Raw genomic sequence first — 11,746 nt, 5'->3', positions numbered from 1 at the left:
GGAGGACAGTAGAAGCAAAGAGTCAACATGGCCTTATCAAGACTAGGTCATGCCAAACTAACTTTATCTTATTTTTTGACAGAGATATTAAACTGGTAGATCAAGGGTCCACCATAGATATAGTTTGCTGTGATTTTATCAAAAATTCCATAAAGTATTACATGCTATTTTTGTAGAAATGATGGAGAGATGTGAACTGGGCAATAATACAATGGATTGGAAAGTGTTTGAACATCTGGATTTAAAGAACAGTCATTAATGGTTCAATATCAAGGACACATATATGTATAAGCCACATATATATATGTACACACATATAAAGTATACATACACATGTAATACATAGCATAAATGTATTTTCTATTTGTTTACATTTTGTTTTTATTTATCAGTGTTCATGTTACTTTTCTCCAATAAGATATAAACTTCTTGAGGAAAGGTATTGTTTCACTTTTGTCATTATTTCTGCAAAATACAGCACAGTGCTTCACACATAATAGGAACTTAATAAATGTATGTTAAAATAAATGAATAAAAAGCTGAAAAAGGTCAAGAATAACAATAATAACTAACATTTATAAAATCCTTTAAGGTTTGCAAAGTGGTTTACAAAAATGTCTTTTGATCGTCACAGCAACACTGAGAGGTAGGTGCTATTGCTATCCCAATTTACAAATAGAGAAATTGAGGTGGACAGTGCTTTAGTGATTTACTCAAGGTTATGCAGCTAGTAAGTGTATGATATGGGATTCAAACTCAGGTCTTCCTAATTCTACCTATCTAGTTAGAAACTAAGTAAAGACTATTGAAAAGAATAGTGAAAAGATTATTGGCTCCTTAGAAGAAAACACTTCAGTTGAATAACATTGAGGTCAGAAGGTAGTCTACTAAAAGTGAACAATAAGTAAAAAGTCAGGAAAAGGAGGTAATGAATATAGGTAACATTTTTTACCAGTTTGGCTTTGAAAGACAGGTGACATTCGGAATGAGAGTTTGGGTGCTAGGAAGATCAAGTGAATGTTTTCCTTTGTTTTGTTTTTTTAAAATTGGGGGTGGAAGGAGTTCCTGGGCCATATTGGAAGGCAGCTAATAAAGAACCAAGAGATAAAAAGAGATTGAAGAAAGAGTGGGATTGTTGTCGTTTGGGGTGTTGGGAACCGGAATGTAACAGGACAGGATGAGTTTGCCTGGAATGAATTCACTCACTCAAGCCTTCTTTCAGTCAGAGTAGCAAGGTTTATTGTAACAGTAGTATGGCCAGAAGATTCCTAGTAAATCTTTGAATTTGATGAGGATGGAACTGATACTTATATACAAAAAAAGGGGAACAGGGTCATTGAAAAGATCTTGATGGGATTGAAGATTGGTAAGTAGTCTGGAGTGGGACAGAATTCAGGCTACTTGTTGAGGAAAAAAAGATTCAGGAAGACTAGAGGAAAAAACAAAAACTAGAAACCATATGAAGAAAACATATTCTGATCCTGGATTACCTGCTTCTTCCAAACTCAAATTTGTGGACATGTGATAGATTTCTTCACCTACACAGGAGAGAGAGAAAGACAGAGAGAGAGAGAGAGAGAGAGAGAGAGAGAGAGAGAGAGAGAGAGAGAGAGAGAGAGAGAGAGTCACAAGAGAAGTTTGCTTAAAGGAATTGCCATTTCCTTTAACATAGAAGACTCTAAAGCAAAATCTGAATTTTTGTTTGTTGGTTGGTTCGTTTAATCTAGACTGCCTGACACTTGCTATTTCCAAACTAGATAGGACCTACCTCTTGGAACAAGAAGAAAAACACCTAGGCTGCTAGAGGGGCAAATCTCATGAAGCAGTAGTCCGGATTAGGAGACTATGCCTGAAATATGAGATTTTCATTCTAAAGCTGGATATTTCTCTGGTCCTATGAAAGACATATCAGAGATGGCATCTTGGTCTTTCTCTTGATAGAAGCCTGGGGAAAGGACTCCAGGTTAGAGAGGCGGAGAGCAATGTGGAGACATATTCTAAAATCTTCTTCTTGAACCTTTCTTCCTCTTGGGATGATACCCTAAAGTATTTTACTCCCTGGAACCCAACCCCTGAATTTCTTTACTCTGTGAAGTGAGCTTCCACTTCAAGCCTATTCTTTCACAATAAAACCTATTCTTCATTTCTTGGATGTTTCTAGACCATGTTGCACCATTCCTCTTACCCCACCTTTTCTATCTGGCCAGGTAGCTAGGTGGTTCATTGGTTAATGCCCCGGGCCTGGAATCACAAAGACCTGAGGTCAAATTTCATCTCAGATATTTATTAGTTATGTGACCCTGGACATGTCTACCTCTGTCTACCTCAGTTTCCAAAAATGTAAAATGGGGATCAAATAGCACTTATCTCCCAAGATTGTTATGAGGATCAAACGAGATAATATTTGTAAAGCACTTAGCACACTCAATGCCTGGTACATAGTCAGTGCATAATAAATGTACTTCATGGGGTCATCTTCTCCCTTTAGAAAGTAAACTCCTTGGGGACAGAGATGCAAGCCTTTGCATCTCAACAATTAACCTAGTGCCTGGTACATAGTAAGCATTTAGTGAATAGATTATTTATTCATTAGGAAAAAAGAACACAAGAAAACCAAAATTAGACATGGACATTCTGTAGTCTTTTGTTATCCCATCAGTTTAGTAACCTGCTTTTGGAATTTTAGGTTAGGTTTGGAATAGCATAAAAGATAATTTATTAAATATCAAGTGACTAGAACTATGTTTCAGACATTTTTGTCATCCAGGCAATCTTGAAATAGTGTCTAGAAACCTAGTATCACCTATGAAAATGTTTAAAAAAGAAAGGGAGGCCAGGTTCTTGTTTGACTCCTGATTCTACCTCTGTTTTCTGGGTTTAGCAGTTTGGAGATTAATTTCTATCTTTTTTCTTAGTTGCTCTGAGTCATACAATCTTAGAAGGGAAAAATAAATATAGGAATTAGTTCTTTTGACTGTGAGCTAAATGTTGTCTGGAAAAGCTGTATGGTGGGCAGAGGGAAAAAAAAACCATTTGAAGCAGGCTACCTCTCTCATTCTATGGTGAAAATGCAGTCAAAGCTCAATAGGAGTCCAATAGGAGCTGTAAAATTGTGGTTATTTAAAAGTGCAAATCTGGTTTATTTTTTAAGTATTAAAAACAGACATTCTCCTTGGCAGCTGTCAGAAGAAATGTGTCTTAGCAAATTTCCTGACTAAGCTCAAGTATTCAGCATTACTTAAAGATTTTGAAGCTATGGCCCAAATTGTAATTAGCATACTTGTTACTGGCACTGAATTCCTTCTTTCCAGGAAACAGATGTAATAGCAAAGCTGAAAGTGATAAAAGTTCCATTCTTCATCAGTATAAGAAACCAGTCAACGACACTTTTTCATTCTTACATTGTCATCCGTGGTACCAAACTTCACCCATGTCACTTGTTAAAGTGTGGCCAGAGAGGAGCCAAAGTACTGAGAATGGATGTCCTCATGCTGATGGAGAGAGATTAACATTTGATCTGCATCTTGAAAACTCTGATATTCTACAGGGATGCCTGGTTTCGGCAGGTAGGAACTCAGTTGTGACATTTTGGGATTGTAGTACTGGCTTGAATTGCACATATTAATATCTATCTTAGAAGTGACAGGCAAGCATTGTAGGATATTCCAGCAACGTTGCGCCGGTCCGAGTCTAGTCAAAGCGTAGTATTTTATTTTCTTATTTTTATGTGGAAATTATTCATTTGAGGGTTCTTTCTATATTGACTTTGAAAGGGAAGAAAGATTCAATATCTGGTCAGGCAAATATTTTTTAAAAATGTATTATTTATAACTTTTGCATTTTACCACACTTTTATTTGCTATTCTCTCCTATGTTTGATCCTGATAGTTACTGCTTATAACAAGAAACGAAAAGGAAAAAAAATAGTTCAGTAAAACTAATCAATACATCAAGCTTGTATGACGATAGATTGAATTGTTCCATACCAATACTCCCTCATCTCTACAAACAATGGAGGGAAGTGCATTCTCTTCTTTGGACCTGAGCTTACTCATGATAATTTCACAGTGCTTATTTATCATTTTTACTTCTGTCCTTTACATTTACATTGTTCCAGTCATTGTGCATATTTTTTCTTACTGTTTACTTCATTCTATATCAATCCATATGTATTTCCATGTATTCTTCATATTCATGATTTTTTTGTGGAGCAGTAATATTCCTAGAGCAGGTAGGTAGTGCAGTGGGTAGAGCACTGAACCTGGAGGAAGGAAGACCTAGGTTCAAATTTGACAATGGTAGTATCACCTGGCAGGATAAGGTACCAGACACTGAAGTCTTTGCTTGAGCTGAACTGCCAAGTCTTCAAACTATGCTTCAGAGAGCGCAACTCTGATAGGCTGGCCGTGTTGTTTGAATGCAATATGTACGCTTGCCAAAAAGACTATTTTATGGAGAACTTGCATGGGGCAGGCGATCACATGGTGGCCAGAAGACGCGATACAAGGACACTCTCAAGGTCTCTCTCAAGAACTTTAAATTTGACTGTGCCACATGGGAGACACTGGCACAGCATGGCATGTCCATATCAGAAAGGGTACTGTGCTCTTTGAGCAAAGCAGAATCAAGACAGCACAGAGTAAACACAAATTTGGGATATTCACCCGAAATATTCACACGGACTATCTGTGCCCAATATGTGGCAGACCATTCCCAGCTTGTATTGGTCTGATTAGCCACAGTCAGACACACTAAAATTTCACTTTATCATGGTGATGCCATTTTGGTCCTCTTCAAAGACTAAGGATGACAACCACTAGCTGTATGACCCTGGGCAAATCACTTAAGCTTGTTTGCCTTGATTTCCTCATCTGTAAAATGATCTGGAAAAGGAAATGGCAGACCACTCCAGTATCTTTGTCAAGAAAACCCCTGATGAAGTCACAAAGAGTCAGGCATGACTGAAACAACTGTATACAACATTCCATCAAATTCATATATTACAATTTCTTTAGCTGTTCTAAAACTGATGAGCATCTATTGTCTAACTCTTTTACAAAAAGTATCATGGTACTCTGTTCTAATGTTGAACCTTAATTTTTTTAAACCTTCTTTGAATATATATCTAGTAGAGGGATCTCTGAATCAAAACATATGGGTATTGTAGGCCCTTTCTTACTATGATTCCAAAAAGGTTCCTAAAATGGTTGGACCAATTCAAAGATCCTCCAATTGTGTCTTAGTGAGACTGTCTGTCTGCAATCTCTCAAATAGTGACTTTAAAAATTTTTTCCTATCTGCTGAATGAGACATAAAATCTAAAAGTTGTTTTTAATCCCTTTTCCATTTGAGCAACATTCAAATATTTAAAGATAATGATCACACACACCCCAAAACTTCCCTTTTCCCATCTAAACATCCTCCAGTCTTCAAGCAATCCATATGGGGCATACTTTTGAGTTCCATCATCATCATAGATTTCTATTATTTTACAGTTGAGAAGGAATTTAAGGATTATCTAGTCCATCCTCCTTTTATAAGAGGAAACTGAGGCACAGAGGTAAAGTAGTATTTTCAAAGGCATTTAAAATAGATCAAAAATCCTCAATAAGAAACAATTTTTTGCTTAAATTGCATATTAACTGATAGAAACTTAACTCTACTTCTCATGGCCTGGTGTAGCTAGTTGATCCTAGAATCCAGACCACATTTCTCTTCTCATCCACTTATCTATTCCCTTTTTGTTATCTACTTTTTGCACAGTATAACCACCCCACCCCCACCCTTACAATAAACCTTTCTACTTCTTGCTCTGGAAACTATAAACAAATAAACATCACTATTTCTTCTGGAAAAGGTTTGTCTTTCTTCCTTGTGACTCAGTTCATACCAGTCTGTGACTTCAGAAACTAAAAGAACCTTACCTGGCCATTACTTCCCCTACGTTTTCGGTCTTCTTGTTACAATGAAAACTCTTTGAGTTATAAGACTGATGCATTGTGGTACTGTTATCCCCTACCTTTAGCACAGCATAAGTGCTCAATAGGAATGCTTTTCTCTCTCTCTCTCTCTCTCTCTCTCTCTCTCTCTCTCTCCCATCCTTCCTCTCTCTTTCTCTTACTCTGTCCCTTCCTCCCTCCCTCCCTTGCTCCCTCCTTCTTTCTCCCTCCTTCTTTCTCCCTCTCTCTTTTCTTTCTTTCTTCTCCTTCTTCCTTCCTTTCTTTTCTCCCTCTCTCCCTTCCTCTATCCCTTCTTTAATCAATCTCTTGCTCCTTCTCTCCCTTCTTTTCTCTCTCTATTGGTTCCTCCATCTCTGCCATACTCCCTCTTTCCTTATCTTCTTCTTCCTTTTCTCCCTCCCTCCCTTCCTTCCTTCCTTCCTTCCTTCCTTCCTTCCTTCCTTCCTTCCTTCCACTTCAGTGTCATTTACTTCAAGGCATCTTTTGGGATTCATGTAGCTGTTATTGCCACCTTTAGCACTATGCATTTCTTTTGGAAGTCTCCTGTAATAGATCTGTGAAGATGCCTCCATTTCCAAGTTATAGAATGTAAGGCATTGAAAGGAAGGAAAGTACAGAATAAACTTTTATTTCTACCGCTATTGCCCAATATAGCTCCTAAAGCAAGAAGGCCCTAGATAGATGTGAATTGGTTGATTTTTTTTTCTGCCTCCTTCTGCAGGTAAACGTTATTCAGCATCATTTACTTCCCCAGTGAGGACAGTGACCCACAAACAGTAGCAACAATTTTAGCTATGCACTAATGACATAATTATTATTTTAATCATGTTTTCCTTGCTTCATTCATGAACGGTTAAAAAAATAACTTGGTAGAATGCACCAGGAGCCAAATCATGGACCACACTAACACAGATTTGCAAGGCACTATTAGTTCTGGATCATTGGGTGGCCTTGACGTTCGAAGATGAATTCCTGTAATCTCCAAACAGACAAACAAAACCAAACCTGCTCCTCGAACTTCAAGGACTATGAACAGGATGCCTTCTAAGACACAACGTGGTGATGAAGAAGGATTTGATTGTAATGAAGAACAACGGTGTGACTGTAAAGGGGGCAACCTGTTTGGAAATCAACAGTTTCCTGAACACATTTTTTGAGACTTTCAGATAAAGCATCTTAGGTGAAAAGGATGTTACTCCAGTACATTTCTGTGATATATGTGGATTACCTATTAAAATTTATGGCCACATGATCTCATACAAGCGTGTTTTTTTGTTATGACTGTGCTATTTTGCATGAGAAAAAGGCAGACAAGATGTGCCCAGACTGTAATGAATCCTGAGCAGTGAATTGAACAGTGCATGTGCAGTTCTCTCTTCACGTACAGCATTGTTTAAGGGTGCAAGAGAACGTATTTGTCTCAAAAAACATGTACTTGTCTCAAAGACACTTATGGGCTCACATAAATCACCATTAAATGAGAGTTGTCACTCGTCCTCCAATTGAAAATGTTCATCCTCTTATTACCCCCCTCACTGGCTGAAATTCTTAATTGTTTTATAATGCCTCCAGCTAAGCACCACAAGAGCCATGATCTTAGGCAATTCATTAATTTCTCTTGGTTTTAGTTCATCTGTAAAATGGGGGGGGGGGGGGGTTGTATTAAATGATTTCAAAAGTTATTTACTAGCTCTAAAATGTCTCTATGAATAATTAGAGATTTTCTAATTCTAAAGACACCAAAACCTTATTCCAATTAGTGAGTATAATAAAACCTTAATTACAATGAATCCTTGAGAAAGAAATAATTCTAGATGGAGAGTTTTCCCTAAGAGAGAAAAGTTCCCCCTTATATACTTTAAAAAATTTGAACAATGATCAAAATATCTTTGTAAAATATATTACACACATCCTTGAGTTTTAAAACCACCTATACTCAACATACTTCAATAGGTAATGCATCAGTAGGAGCCATCAATGACTGTCAATACATCACAGTTCTAGGATTTTTTAAGAGTTGGAAAGGACCTGAGCAACCAATACCTGAGAAAAGAGAACACATATCCTGATATCACGTATCTAACAAGTGGTCATCTGACATTTGCTTGAAGAGCTCCAATGAAAGAGAAACTCACCACTTTTTGAAACAGCCCATTCTACTTTTGAGTAGCTCTCATCATTAGGCATTTTTTCCTGCCATCAATCCTAAATTTCCAACTTGGCAACTTCTATCCATTGCTTCTGGTTTTGCCTTCTGGGGCCAAGCAGAATAAATCTAATTCCTCCTTCTGTGTGACAACCCTGCAAGGTAGCTGAAGACAGCTGTTGTATGCCCACTGGGTCTTTTCTTCTGCAGGCCAAATGCCCCATTTCCTTTAACCAATCTTCATGCAGCCATGAACTGATGTTTTTCACTATCCTGCTTATCCTATCCTCCTCCAGGGATTTTGCAGCTTTTCAAAGTCCTTCCTCACAAGTGATGCCCAGAACTAGAACACAGTACTCCAGATACACAGTACATCATACAGCAGAATTATCATCTTAGTTTTGGAAGCTATGTCTCACTTTTAATGTAGTCTAAAATTGTGTTTGTTTTCTTGATTGTTGTATTATGCTCTGGCTACTTCTTAAACAGGCCTATTCAATGAATGGGCATTACTTCACCCTAAGTGAGTACCTGCAAAGACCTTGACCTAAAGGGCCCAAGGTCTCCCAGTGCCTCCTGGGTCATCTCCAGTCATCCTGATGAATATCTGGTCACTCGATTCGGATGGCTCTGGAGGAGAAGTGAGGCTGGTGACCTGCACAGCCCTCCCTCACTCAAAACAAAGTCAAGTGCAAGTCATGTCATCATTTCCCTGACGGCATGGTCTTCTTTGGCAATGAAGGACAAGCACAATCACATGAGCTATATTCAGCCAAAGCAGCACATTAGGATGCCACCACCTCCTTTGCAGCATGTGTCACATGAGCATTATAATCAACCACATGAGGATATTCAAGCTCCTCCTGAGGAGTGGACAATGGCTCCCCCCCAACCCCCCACCTCATTCAGTCAGTCAGGAAACCTTTCGAATTTCAACAAGAAAACACAGCAATTTAATAATCGTCCCTACTCAGGTTGATTCAAATTGAGGTGCTAGAGAGCTACCACCTCCAGCCCCAGCACCTGCTCACCATCATCCTGAATATTAGGATCAACCAGTGGTTTCTCACCCTTATCATATTATGCCTCTATGGCAACATTATGCACCACCACCTCCTCCTCCACCACCAATAAGTCATCCAACGCATCATCCTCCCCAGGCAGCACGTACTCTTCATATGGTTTATAGCCAAGCTCTTCCTTCACCAATGACCTCTGCTTCACTGCCAATTACCCCACCCCCTGGACACATCATTGCCCAGATTCCACCGTACATGAATCATCCTCAGGACCTCCTCCTCTTCAACTTGGTGGTCCCCCTGTAAGTGCCCCTCCCCACTATAATCCTAACTCTTTGCCATTCATTGGAGATCACAGAACTCTAAGCCCTCCATTCACACAGCCAGGGGGAATGAGTCCTGGTATATGACCTGCTCCAAGCGGGCCACCTCTGCCTCCTAGAATGAAGGCTCCACCTGCTCAAGCCCAACTTCCTGGACCACATCACCCCAATCAGACAAGATATAGACCATATTATCCATGACAGTAGTGTTTTGAATTGAAGATATAGTGAGGGTTAGGGGACAAGAAGGGACTTTATGTATTTTGAAAGAAGAAAAGCACTTCTTACAGAGGTGGCTGTAAAATGCCCTTAGGGTCTTGTATCTTAAGAAGTTTTTAAGCCTTGACCTTAGGACTGACTTCAAGTATACTGTAGTGCAGATAAGTGACTCAGTAGAGCACAACTATATTTTAATACCTTTATGCCCCTAGTGTGGTAAATTGCCCCAGAGTTGATCATTTTATAATATTATTTCCAGGAAAAAAATAAAAAATTGTACCACTTTCAGAAGTATTATTTCTGTTAAATCTGATGTTTAGTTTTTCTTGTAATACATTTTGTTAACCTGTGTAAAATAATTAAATTTCAATATGGTTTAAAGATGCTAGTTTTTATGTGAACTTGAGTGCAGTTGCATGCTGTGTCTTAAAACCATATGTTTTGCCACTAGTATTTCCCCAAAAAGTTAAAATAAAATGCTACAACTAAAAAAAATAAAATATAAAATAAAAATAAATAGCTTGGGAGAATGAAATGTAAGATATCACACTCACTAAAATATCTCAAACAAAACAAAACAAAAGACAAGGGCCCTTACTTTGTAATTGAAGAGTACTTTTGTGATCTTCTGCACATAGCACACATTGCTGTGAAATAGCACTAGTCACTTTTAATGAAAAGGACAACCCATTTTTCTACTGTAAAATCTTAGCTTGATCAAATTCTTCTGTAAAGCCAGAGTGGAAATATTTTCTGGTTTTACACATGATCTAAACATTTTTTTTTTAAATGTTGGTGGCTCAATTATCCTCCAGGGACCTTGTTTGTACATTCATTTTTAGTCTTGGGAAGATACCAAGAAGAGTTAAGACAACTTAAGATAAGCACTATTAGGAGGGGTTTAAATCAATCAAGTCATTCCAAGGAGGTCATAAAGGCCTATTGGAAACCAAGTAAGGAAAAAAATTCTTTCCAAAAAGAGCTGCCAATTTAGGGAGATAAAACCAAAATTTAAATTAAGTGAAAAGGGGAATTCTTTTTTTTTTGCCTATCAAAAAATCATCAGTTCTTTAATAGAGTTGCTTCTAAATAATCAGCATAGGAATACACAGTCTTGATGCCTTTGGTTGATGCTCAGAATAGAGAGCTTCACAGAAAGTGGTAGCATTTGTGTAGGTTAGACTCTTCGAAGTCAGCTATCATACTAAGTGTAAAAAGTCATTAGTCTGTGGACTGGTTACATCAAGATGTGGGCTTTATACAGCAAAGCCTTCTGAGGGGTTAGCTTTTGAAAAGAGTTCATAATAATAGTTGTTCTAATACCTTCCAGGAGCCCTTTTAGCTCCCTTGGAAACTTAGTCCTTTTTAAGGTCTGCTGACCTTGAACACCTCTCCTTCACTCAAATGAAAGTCATCTTCAAGTCATATCATTATTTCTTCAAGAATGAAAGACGAACACAGCAACCTTTTTAACATCAATTTTCTCTGTTCAGTGGCTTCTTACCATCTTACCTAGCTAATTTTAGGTTTTTAATCTCTATCCAGGATTTAGTTAACTCTCTCTGCTGTTGCTGTTTATCATTCATTCTCCAAAAAGACCATGACATCATGGAGGTGATGCCATGATACATAATTGAATCTGTGCAAAGTCACTAGAGATGGGTACTGGTTTTGGATTAACTCAGAACTCAGGACCCAGGTTTTCCCTTATGGCAAAACTAAATCCAGAAAGGACTTTATGGAAGGATCTTTGTATGACTTATGAATTTTTTTCTAATATTAAAGACAAATCTTGTCGATTAGAGCTATATATAAATGACACCAAAGAAATCAGTTAATTTTGTTCATTCATAAAGCAAGTGGTTGCTGCTTGTGATGTGTCATCTCTGAATAGTATATGGAAGGGCTGGAACTGAGGTGGAGTGACCAGGGCTTTGCTTCTGGTTACCAGATTTAGAACTGCTAACACATTAGTCCTTTTCTTTTTCTTTTTTTTTGGTTTGGATCTCTGATATCATTAGGATAGAAAAACTACTGGTGAGGAAAGCCTGGTCCCTGATAATATAGAAAACAGAATTT

The 11,746-nt window shown here is 38.0% G+C and overlaps 1 pseudogene; it reads left to right on the top strand.

The window, feature by feature from the left end:
- Window positions 1–6,773: 6,773 nt before the first annotated feature.
- On the top strand, window positions 6,774–9,649 carry LOC140522919 (E3 ubiquitin-protein ligase Hakai pseudogene; annotated as a pseudogene).
- The last annotated feature ends 2,097 nt before the right edge of the window (window positions 9,650–11,746 follow it).

The sequence above is a fragment of the Notamacropus eugenii genome, chromosome 2, assembly GCF_028372415.1.
Source record: "Notamacropus eugenii isolate mMacEug1 chromosome 2, mMacEug1.pri_v2, whole genome shotgun sequence".
Taxonomy (NCBI): domain Eukaryota; kingdom Metazoa; phylum Chordata; class Mammalia; order Diprotodontia; family Macropodidae; genus Notamacropus; species Notamacropus eugenii.
This window is presented reverse-complemented; position numbering and strand designations above follow the sequence as displayed.